A 12,093-nucleotide genomic window follows, 5' to 3' on the forward strand; every position below is an offset into this window, starting at 1 on the left:
TCAGGTTTATCTGAGATGCCTCATGCAAGAGTGGGAACAGGAATTTGATGCTTAACGAAAATTCCTTAAATATTTGGCAATGGTACCCATGAAGAAAAAAAGTCCATCCTATGCTCTTGAATAAACTCTTGGTTTAGGATCTTGATGAGTTCAAGTACAGGTAAGGGGCTTGTGGCTGTAAAGGCGGTTTTCCTTGTGTCAAGTTGTTGTAGTTAATTTGCTGCTAGCATTATTCCTCTAGGAAAGGACTGGGATGAAAGTCTGAGATGCCTTCATCTCCGGGTTTCATAGCCACCAGGTATATATAGCTCAGGGTTTACAAGACTTTGCGTTCGAACCCACGGTATTTGACAACGTGATACTGCTTTGCATGTGGAATGCTGTAGCTGCAATGTGTGTCCCCCCTCTCAGCTTTTCATATCAAGTGATCTTCATGTACCGTGCACATTTAAGATGGGGAGCTATTTAAAGGAAGCTGTTTGTCTAGAGATTTGGAAACAAAGTACGAAGGGTAAGAGACAACAGGAAACTAAAAGATCGAGTGGCTTTCTCTCCTGGGATATGGGAAACACGGTCTTACAAATTTGGGGATGAGAAAACAGAAAGTGTTGCTTGTTTAGAGAAATTGAGGGAGCCTATAAGGGCATCTGATATGACGAATGGCACATTCTTTCTGTTATAAACTTAACTGCACTCAAGTGCATTCCATTTAGTGGGTGTAAGAGTGATAGTCCTCAACACAACTGGAGGTTTGCTCTAACATCTCTCTCTTTGGCGGTAGAGCAACATAAACGCAGATTGGGAGAAGCACTGTTCATACAGAAAGTATTAAATTATTGGAACTAGAGACTGTCTAATCACGATAATTTTGTGAAGTGGATGTAGGAGAATCACTTCCTTGCTTCTGTCTTGCATCCTTTTTGGGTGCTTTACCAAGGTAAGTTGTATGCTTTTCTCATGGACCAAGGAGAGGTGGTAGTTTACTCCATCATCAAAAGGACTGTCACTGGAAGATGGCAGGGACAAGTAGTTGCTACTTAAAGCAGTAAGAACCTTCAAAATTATAAAAAAGCAGAAATGAATTGTTAATGTTTGCCCTGAAATATGTATATGCTTTTTGGACTCCTCAGAATAACTGTTGTATTATAGATGGGGTGGATTTGGTGAACTCTCAAGTGAGAGAGAAACAGAAGGTACGAGACTGGGTAGTAAGCAGAAAGTAGTCTAGTGTATTAATGGGATGCAGGCAATTCAGTGGGTGGGGGGAAAAAAACATCTGTGTAGAAAACTGGATGAAGTCAGAGAAGCTGTTGAAATGCTTAGTAATAAAAGTGCAAGGAGCTTGGGAACCAGAAGAGCCGAGGAACAAGAACTACTGGTGCAGGACGTGAAACTGGATATTATAGGGATAGCAAACATGATGGGACAGTATGCATACCAGGCATTACCTGTTTGCTGATAGAGTAGGCAAGATAAAAATGAAGAGTGGGTGTGGTGTGGGATGTAAATGAAATAATAGACTGCTTTTCCTCTGTGTTGCTTTTCAGTGTCACTTGCATAAAAATTGTGTTGGAGAGAAATAAAGTTGCAACCTTGGAATCAGGCTTGCAATGTATAAACAGATATCTCTAACATTAAAATAGCTCCCAGTAATATTTCTCCAAACTGGAAAACAATTATGGCTAATAATGGAACATGTGAGCCAGTATTTGCTGGCCAGGTGATAGATGACTCTCTCTTTCCTGCTGTTCAGCAACACTTCTATAAGTGGTTGGAGTCTTCCTCAATTTATTATGTGAGGGGACAAGGTGAAGTCTGTCTTAGACTACTGTAGGACCTGGCATATAAAAAAATCTTTGCAGCCACACCTGCAATTTTAGCAAATCTGTCAGTCTGGGGTGAAAAAGACAGATTATTTAGCATTTCTGCTTGTCAGTCAAGAGCACCCTGTACTAAAGGAAAAAAAGCAATCTTTACAACTGTGGATAGTTAAGACCTCCTTGGTAGTATAGGAATTCTTTCCTTCAGGGTTTATGTAAAGAGCAACTAGAGATGCAGGTTTACCAAAGGAAGAAATGTGTTTGCCCAGACCAAGAACCTGTGGTAGGTTTTACTTCGCTGGTATCAGAACCATGGTTGATACAGCGCTACCCAAGTTGAGATGGGGTAGCAATGCCCAGCACTGAAAAAGCAGCTAATACTTTTCATTTTCTTTAGTGGTCTGCCACCAAAGATAGGGCTGTGGGGTTTTTTCTTCTTTTTTTCTTAACAAATAAGGTCAAGTTTGGTGTTTTCAGTGCAAAGAGATTGGAATATCTTGTGTGAGAGTGTAATAACCTGGTGGATCAGAGCAAGAGATGCAGGATGAACTTTAATGAAACAGACGGTTGGGCTGTGCATTTAGGGCTTGATGCCTTCCGATGCGATCTGGGTGTTCATCAGTTGGAAGTATCTGGGGAGAAGGACCCCTATGTCCCAATTTATCACAGGGTGGCTAAACTGCAAATAATGTGGAAAAAGAAAACGTGGGTTTAGGATTTGTATTAGCAGAGTTTCCTTCTGTTGGAAAGGGGAGCGTTAGTGTTACTACACAAGCAAGAGCTCATCCTTAATACTCGTGTATCTGAATGGTACACAAGATATTTCACCATTCCTTAATTAGCTTAGTAACTCTTCTTTCTACCCCTTCTGAAGGGAACAGGGCTCTTTCAGAAGGTTTTTCTCGCTCCTGAGTGCTTTACCACTTACTAAAGCTGAAATGATACTCTCTTCACTGGGCTGTTCTCTCGTTAACTGAAAGCTCTGGCATTTTACTTCCATGTAGCATGAAATGTGTATCTGTAGGGAGAAGAACAAGCATTAGTGTTTCTATATGACTTTGCATCAATAAGCAGGTACTGAGATGGTATTTTGTTGTGAGACTGGCTTGAATACTTGCAGTGGTGAAGAACAAGTTGGATGTTTCTCCATGTGGATTGAAATAATTAACTGGCTCTGACTGTGTGGCTTAGCTATTATATCCTTTTCCACGGAGTGCTGCATGGAGAGTATAAGGAGTATTATTTTGATAGATTTTTTTTTATGTAGATATGCTTGTTTCACAATAAAGAAACATTAATGAAGAAAGTGTAAAATACTGTATAGAAAAATTTGGGACATAACACCCAGTAGATGAGGAGATGGTTCCCTGGTAAAACTGGTGGGTTTAGCTTCCCTGAAATAATGGAAAACTTGCAGAAAATAGCCTGCTGTGTGCAACTGAAAAACAGCTCCTGATTTCTTTGTATTTTTAAATCTGGTTCCCCTTAAAATATTAATCTAAGTATCATTAATGTAATCCTTAAAAGAATACAGCATATGCTTTTCTAGTTGAGTAACAGATCTAGCAATGCCTGCAGGTTTTGCCTTGTGAATGTATTAAAAACTTTGCAAGAGAGCCCACTCTGAAGTTTGGAAGTACAGAAAACGGCATGGAGTGGTACAACCTTTATTGGATAAAAAAAGCTTCATCTTTACTTATTCACTTGTCTTGAACTAAAATGTGATAGTTCTGCTGTATGAAAACCTTTAGAATGCCTTGCACAGTGGCTTTATGTAATAATAACCGATAAATGCGGCCACAGATGTTTTGGTGCCTCTTCAACTTAGTTTTTGTCTGACTGGAGATGAACAAACTCATGAATGAGACCTGGCTGTTGCAGGTGGCTATGCAGGTGTATGCCGAGCTGTGACTGAGAGCGCTTTTAAGCCATTATATGAGCACCTGAAATACTGCTTAGTGGAGGGATGTCCTAATCATCCTGGATTACTTCAGCTTTAATGGTGTGTTTGTAAAAACCTATTAAGATGTGAAACGAGGGAAAAGTTGCTCACAATTTTCATGGTATATCCTTAATAGCTTGATATTAATATCCTTGAGCAAGTGTTGATGTGAAATAGTAATAACTAGACAGTACTCCTGTCGAGGAGCAAACACTAAAAAGCTGCCTGGATGACTGTGGTGGGACTGTAGCAAAATTTCTCAAGATTTAGTTAATTTGGAGTAACATCTCCTAGCCATCCCTAGTAAGCTTACATCCAAGTACTCTGTAATTGTATGGCTTCCTCTTAATTGTGCATGCATTGTATTTTGCAGATAAGCTGTTTCTGAGGACTGAAGGACCTGCTAAAGGCAACACCTGCTTTTGAGGTATGAACTATTTTTCTAATGACACAACACTAAATCTTTAAAACAAAGGTTTGATACAGCTGCACGTACGTACTCAAACCTCATCTCTCCTGGATAATACAGCTACCATCTAGAGTTCTGAAATGTCATAATCTCCGACAGAAGTTCAGTAGCAAAGCTTGGCAGAGCAGGCACTCCTGGCTATGACAAGTGGAGTGTTAAATGGACTCTGGGAGAGTCTGCATGTCTTTAAAAGGCATTATACAGAGAGTTCTGCGACTGCTGCAGAATAAACATATCTGAAATGCACTTACCTTTCTATTCTTTTCTGTTAAACACTTCATTTACTATTCTTTTTGCATCCTTCTTTTTAGGTATTTATTAAAGTAAACATTCCCCTGCTTCTGTTCAAGATAGCAGGGCTGGCGTGTGACTTGAGGGATGTCCTTTCTGGCCAGTTGGACCTTCTTTCTTTGCTTTTTCTGCTGCAAAGGGCAGAAATCTTGTTTAACTTGGCCACTCACATCTTTTTATCAGAGTAAGAGGACTACAAAAGATGAAAATGGGCAAACTAGGCTAAGATAAAACAAGTCTGATTTTGATTTGATTTGTTAGGAATTTGGAGCAGTGGATCATCCAAGTTTCTCGTCCTAGCCTTCCTTTGTGGAAGGCACCATAAAGGTACACTTTCACTGGAGCCTGTCATCAGGTCTACAGTCTGAGGATATTTGAGGTGCAGGTGCTCACATAACATGTTTTAGTGAAGGAATTAAAATTTCTTCTTGATATTTGTATGGACTGAGGGACCCAGGTGTCTACTACATCGCAGTTTGGTTAGAGTGACAGTGACTTCTGAAATGCTGCCTATTTCTTCAAGTCCTGGGAGCAGTATCAGCCTGTTTACTCCACTAATTAATAACTCCTCCTGCCTTAATCTTAAGGTAACTAGAATGTAAACCAATGAAACACAGGGCACAGACTTGAACAAAAATGACTAAGCTGTTAATGTCAGTCTGCCAGTACCGTACAATGATACTTGGCTGTAAAGAATGCAGAGGAGTCAAATGGATGCGGTTCAATTACAGCTTGTTTAACATCACCAACTGTATCTACTATGATTTACTAAAACTGTCTTGAAGTGACAGTAGCCTCGCATGTCTCCTAAAACTTTTTTATGGGTATGGGATAAAATTGTTCCTAAAATGCCTTATTTAGTCTCCTTAAATGGCAGGTGCAGAAATTTCGTCATAGGTGCAAAGTTCTGTCTTTTCAGTCAGGCTGATGCTCTTGTGTATCCATTCATGACATGACTGGAACCAGGCTCAGTTAGGGGCAGCCACACCACCAGTTGTTTATACCGTGTGCTGTGGCTGCCTGCCAAACCATCTTAAGTCATTCTCTAAAAGCCATTTGAATAAAAGCCAAGTAAGATGGCTTATCTCTGTCTGGGTGGGATAGAGGGAAGGGGCGGGAGGGGAGGTGTTCAGAATGCTGTGCGTGCTTTTCACTGCGGCCTCGATAGCGCTAAAGAGGTCATGGGAGGTGGACTGTCACCTTCTCCTGCAGGGAGTGAGCGCTCTGTGCAGTTGAACAGAGGAGATGACATGGGAGTGTAAGTGCCCTTCCTGCACATTCTGGTCTTGGACTTCTTCTTTCCTCCCTTTCCACTTCACTTAGTTTTGACCAATGTGGTCTTAATGTCTGCCAGACTCCTTGGATGTCTGGAATTGATCTCAGACTTCAATTTACTTGGTCATGTTGTTAACTCCCAAGTTGACTAAGAGGGTGAGTTTCCTATGTCATAATTTTCCTCCTTTCTTTTCTCCATTGTACAAAAACGAGAGTTACAATGTGAGCTGCCTCCTAGAGTCCCAGGGATACGTGTAGTTGTACCTTTTAACATTTGTCGTTCCCTAGTTTCAGGACATGGAAACCAAACAGGTGTTTCCCACAGACTGTATTCAGCAGCTAAAAATGCTTCCTGAAGTAATTTGTCCGGGAACATTTAATCCATGCTCATTGACTGCCTAGATGAATAAAGGCAGCTTCCTCCCCAACATCCTTTCGAGGTGCCCGGGAGAGCAGGCGGGAGGGAGGAAGTGTTTGTCTGAGTCTGGCACTGGCTGGTTGGTTCTTGTTGGATGACCTGATTGAGGAATATCTTGGGTTCTTTACAAAGCAATAACCTGTTCATCTCACATTGTCACTCAGAAATAAATGGGTTCTTCCTGCTTATTCTGTTACGAGCTCTTTCAGCCAAGCACAGTTGCATGTTGGTCATCTTACTTGCTTTCTCAAACTACAAATACTGACTACAAGTCTTGTGGCACCTAGAACTTCATTTGGTTATTGTATTGGTTACATGTGTATAGGGGGTAAGAAAGTACTTCTAAAAACATTTCCTGATGAATTAATTTGTAGTTTTTTGTGGAACTGCTGTAGCTGGGAAGAAACATGCGCAAAACCACATCTCTAGGATCAATTTTATTGATGAAAAGTGAACTAGATTGGGGCTGCTGCTGATGTAATTGTGTGGTAGGAGCAAGTAGCTGCTACTTGCTATGCGACTCCCTGCTCCCCTCCTCAGCAGAGCTCTGCCTACAGAGAATTCTGCTCAGATAAGGCAAGCAGATAAGAAGGAACTTCCTCTGCCTCTGTGCTTTAGCAAACTGAGTGTGATTGCTTGTCCTCCGAGAGGATTTTGCAGTTTGCTGGAGGAGGGGCTGGTGTGTTATCACCCACCCTTTTAAAAGGGGGTTGAGGAAGTATGTGCTGACCTAGATTGAGAATGTGGAGAACAGAACTGAGAAGATTTAGCCCTTGAAGTAAGAGAGAACCTTTGGGAAGAAGGCAATGCTACTATATGACTTTAGCATGTATGGTTTTACTTCCTTTGGAGATGTGGGCAGAACCCTTTCTTTTAATTAAAAACAACTTAAAGTGGGTTTTTAGTACCACAGTGAACAATTATCTATTTGGTCCCCTTATCTTTCCCTTCTCGGAAGGGAAACTGCCTGTGTCAAAGGGCACAATACTGTGATACTGGATATTGCAGCCTTACCTGCAATAAGGAAGTGAATAATTCTCTAAAGAAACTAATAGACCATACCTGATAACATTGCGGGGAGACCTGAAATTTCTTTTATTGCGCTTTCTTTCATGAAAGCTCAGCTTTTGTTTTCTAACCAATGCCTTGTTTTTCAGCCATCGTTGAATGTATTTGTTGTAAAGAGTACGGAAATGTAAATACAATGGTGGTTGAACTGCAGTAGCTACTCCCTTCCTCCTCTGCTGGCTTCCTGCATACATTTTGGAAGGTGGAAACTATTCTTCTGCATTAATTCATTTCAGAAATGAGTGTTCTTCCCCCTGTTGCCACCCCATAAGATTTTAAAAACCAAAGGGTATGCGCAAAGAGAAACGATTGCTCTCACATACGTTCCTTGAGACTGAGAAGTAACATAAGGCTTCTTGCTGTAGCTCCTTCCAGCGTTTTCCCATGCTCCGGCCTGATGCGAGCATTGGCTAACAGGACATCTTGTTTTTCTCCACTTTACCTAAACTTTTAACCAGATAAGCCACAGAGGCACCATTCTAGTTGAACTAAGTCTGCATTCATCTCCTTGCAACATTTGAACATGTTTCTTGGAAGAAGAACTAAAAAATTGGAGCAGTGCCTTTACTGACACTTGAGTGTATTTCTCCCAGACTTAAGTTCGCAGTTATTTTTGAGAGTTGTTTCCTAAATGTGGTTTGACTTGTTCTAGTTGGGTCACTAGTAGCTAATGTTGGTCGCTTTCTTAGTTAGGCAGGAATTTTGTCATTAAAACCAGCTCAAGGTAATGGAAAGGCTCAAATGGTAGAATTTGTTCTTTTGACTAGCTGAGGAGGAATTGGGTTCAGCTGTTTGACGCGTGTTAAGCAGTTAAATTGACCTCAGACTATGGCTGTCGTGCTTTTTTTACAAAGTCTGTCATGAACTTTGTATGGCAGTAGCAACTTTCTGGGGAGAGTTATTTATCTTCAATTACCCAGGTCTTTCTTGCATAACCTGCCACTTTCAATGCTATTAATATGTTTATACTGCACTAATGCTGCTCCCTTTTCAGAACTGAGGAGTTCTGTGATGCTCTTATGGCACTTGGCCAACTGCATGACTGAACTTAGCTAAATAAAAATCCCTGGGATCCTCTCTAAGAATAAACATCACGTGAGAGCAGGAGTGTTTCCCTGCTTTGAGAGAATTAAAATGGCGTGCTGGTAGGGAATAAGAGCAGCAGCTTAAGGGCTAGGCTGGTGTCCCTCTCTCCCTAAAAGGAATACGCTACACGTCCAGAGGAAGCAGAAGGGTCTGGCATGTAACCTTTAGCTTTCCTTGCTGTTGAGTTTGTCAGGCCGGGATGACATAGTGCTTTCAGAATGTACTGTTTTTATAATTCAAGAATCTGATAAATACCCTCATGAAGGAGAGGTGAACATATTTGCTTAACTTCTAGTCTAGCAGTATTTCATATTGGGCCTTGGCCTACAGCTTAAATACCTATTAATGTACTACTGAGCACTTCTCTGTACCTGTATTTATTTCTTTCCCCCCCCCCTTGGTAGCATGGGAGGTACTGGAACTGGTGTAGGCGTCTGGTAGTGTTGCCTCAAGTGGGCCCGCATGTGGCTTATGTTCTGGCACAAGCAGTAATGGACGCTGAGATAATGTTATCTTGCAAGTAATTCCCTTGCTGAGGGAGAAAGTCTCTGCTGTGCTGGCCTGCGGTGCATTAACACTGGTGGTGGAGCACGTGAATGTGCCTTGTACGCTGTGGTCCCTCAGAAAAGTGTGTGTTCTCCCTTCTGGGAGTTTTGTGGTGACTCACCGGACCTTTCCCTGCTTCACATACTATTCTGAAGCTAAATTATTGTTCTACCTTTCTTTCTTTTGAAGCTGTTACATTACATTACCAAATAGGAGTGCCTCTTTCTCTTGGATCGTAGGCAGGCAATATTTACTTCCCAGGCTTCTAGCAAATCCTTTCATGAGCTATTGTAGCCAAAGACTACAGTTCTGCTTGCAGAGGTGCCCAAGTGCGTTCAGCATTTTTAAAGCTATATGCTTCTACCTTGTTTTAAAAGGACTTCTGATTTTTGTCTTTCTCACTTGTGTGTAGGCACAAATGTCCCTATTTAGAAGTAATTCCTAGTAACATGGAATATGTTTAATCTCCATTATATCTATTTTGGAGTTGCTCCAAAATGAACAAAATCCATGCATTGAATTGCAAAATGTGGTGCAAAGAGCCATGCCCTTCCTAAGCATGTTCTAGTAACGCGCCACTGTGTAAAGACAAACTTGGATATCCCAAAGCTGTTCTTAACAGAGTAAGAAGGAGCAGGCTCCACGGCTCTGAGTCCTCTAGGTATACTCTGCTCCCACCCTAAACGTGTCTAGGGACTTTGTTTCTCCATGAATTTCTGAGCACCTGAGTGGCCTCTGTGGAAATACAGGGACTGAATTTTGTTCCTGGCCTGAAAATCTAACACATGTGAAGCAAACGGAAAGCCGCTAATGCTTGGTAAATGGGCACGTTCACTCTAAGCTAGTTTGCCTCTGTGGTCACAGAGTTCTGCTCTGGCTGATGCTCTGAAACCTTGGCTGGGCACTGACAGCATTTGCTTCTCCTTTTTAAATGCTTGCTTCCATAACACTTTGTTGTGGTTTTCAAATGGCAAACCCCTACCTTTCCACTAGTTCAAATGTGTCTGTTCTATTTCCAGGTTCCTTTTGGGGCATATCTGTCAGCTCTCAAAAGCCTGAGGGGAGGGCATGATTCTCCAAGGCAACTTGATGAAACTAATTTACTCACTATAGTTAAGATCTTGCAGGATTTCCAAGTAGCTAAAACTCGTTTCTAGTATAGAAATGAGATTTGTCTCATTCTTTCAAAGCTTTTTGACATTCTTTCAAAGTTTTTCAACCTTCTGATAATAGAAATCTTTAAAGTATTGTTTATTCTTTGCAAGTCATCTACTTGAAAAAACATCGACAGGTTTGCTGTTCCACTTATCTGGCTCTGAAACATGAAGCTGGTGATGAGTTGTCATTGATGAAAATAGTTTACTAGTCAACTTTCTCATTTTGAAGCTACCAGTTCTGTGTCCTGATCGACAGGTTCTCATGCTATGTAATTACGTTGTCAAGAGAGGTGCTTATTTTAATTAAAAGTAAAGTAGCTACTCTAATATAGTCACTAACATAACTAGAATTATTCTATATGGGTAAAGGAGTAAAGCTTGTATGTAAACTGTGTTCCTGGAAGCAGTGACTGTGCGTACCCGGTTGCCAAACGAGCTGCTTCTGTTTTCGTGGTTATATCTGCTGTAGCTGCTACTCTCCATAACTGGTGATGTTTTATGCTCTTTGCTCAAATTTTATCTTGCTTTTTGAGTAACACTGGCTAACGTGTTGATCTTGGGGCTCTTCTCTAAGGAGTCAGTTTGCTTGCAGCAGACGGCATCCAGCCTTTCTTGTGGGCATCAGACTGTGCATCTGAGTAGGAGAAGCCACAAAGCTGACCTCCAGGAGCTCAACTTGAGAAGGTCCTTCAGTACCATTTATGACTTGATTTATCCTTCTTGATAGCCCTTGTAAAATGAGGTAGCAGAGTTGCTGAGTGTAAGTCTTGCCCCTTTCTGCCAGACCATTTCCACAAGCTTGAATTGTTTCTGCTGTTCTACGGAAAGTTTAGCTTGGAATTTTCAAGACTTACTGCAATAACCTTCTCGATGTATGCATGAAATGATATGGATGCAATCCATTAAATGCTGTATCATGGCTGCTTATTGTACTTTTTTTTTTGAGTAACTTAATTTCAGAATCTGTCCTCTGTGGTCTTCCCTTTCTACCCTCTCAGATGTGTGTGTATATATATATACAAATAAGGCAAAATGCTGTGAGCTCATGAAGGTATCGAGGGCCTGCACAGCCATATTACAACCATAAGTAAGCTGGACTGGATCTCTGAGAAATCATTTTTCTCACAGCATGACTTGAGCTCTTTCTTATCTCCTGGTTTGTAGTTCTAGTGCTCACTGTATGGTTTTCTTCACAAGCAATAAAAAAGAACCACCTTAGAAATGAAAGCTGAAATTCTCACCTAAGCGCAAGACCCATTATTGTGGGAGCAGCATATGCAGGACACATGTGGAGCAGGATGAAGTTAGAGGAGCTGACATGAGGAGTAAGTGACTGAGGTGAACTTTTGCAGTGAAACTTCTCCCTTTTTGTGCACGCGTTAGTCTTCCTTTCCAGGCTCTGGCAATGAGATGATCTTGCAGGAAGAAGAACAAGGAGGTACAAAATACCTAATAAAAATGAGAATTATTGTCTGATCTACTGTGTTAGAAATGTGCTATCCTTCTCTTCCTCCCAAGAGAGGGGACTCTCTAGCAAAAGCCAGAAAGCCATTATTTTCTGGGTTTTGCTCTTAGGGAGGTAGAAGCTGCTTTCCTTTCTGATGCATGTGCTATTAAAGGAAAGCAGCTGACAGAACAGCTGCTTGCCTTGCCTGTTTGGTTTGTGGCTTAGCAGTCAATATGCAACATAGAAAGAAAGCGCTTTGCTAACAGCCAGAGTTTTCATACCCTGCCCCCACTTTGACTGTCTTTCCCTCCGTCCTCTGCCAAGCAAAAACAGGAGATTCTTCCCCCCCATGATTAATGAAATTCTCCTTATTTGGTTCTGCCTCTCCTGGTGAGCAGTGCAGAAAATCCTCTCTTCTGTGAGGCAGCTTGAAAACCAGCAAACAAGTATGAGAAGTTTCTTTTTTTTTTTTTTTAAAGTAGTTAAGGAATAGGTCATTTTAGAGCTAAAACTTACAAGTCTGTGCAGAAGGTGGGCAGACTCCTTTATTTTCCTTAGATAAGCATTTATGATT

The 12,093-nt window shown here is 41.3% G+C and overlaps 1 protein-coding gene across 3 annotated transcripts in view; it reads left to right on the forward strand.

Moving 5' to 3' along the window:
- MAP4 (microtubule associated protein 4) overlaps window positions 1-12,093 on the forward strand; it is a 166,716-nt gene that overhangs the window by 28,814 nt on the left and 125,809 nt on the right. For all 3 annotated transcript variants that reach the window (XM_059818566.1, XM_059818567.1, XM_059818568.1), the window contains exon 2: window positions 4,136-4,189. The gene's annotated coding sequence lies outside the window, so the exon portion shown is untranslated. The remainder of the gene's footprint in view (window positions 1-4,135; window positions 4,190-12,093) is intronic.

This window comes from Gavia stellata, chromosome 6 (genome assembly GCF_030936135.1).
Source record: "Gavia stellata isolate bGavSte3 chromosome 6, bGavSte3.hap2, whole genome shotgun sequence".
Lineage (NCBI taxonomy): Eukaryota > Metazoa > Chordata > Aves > Gaviiformes > Gaviidae > Gavia > Gavia stellata.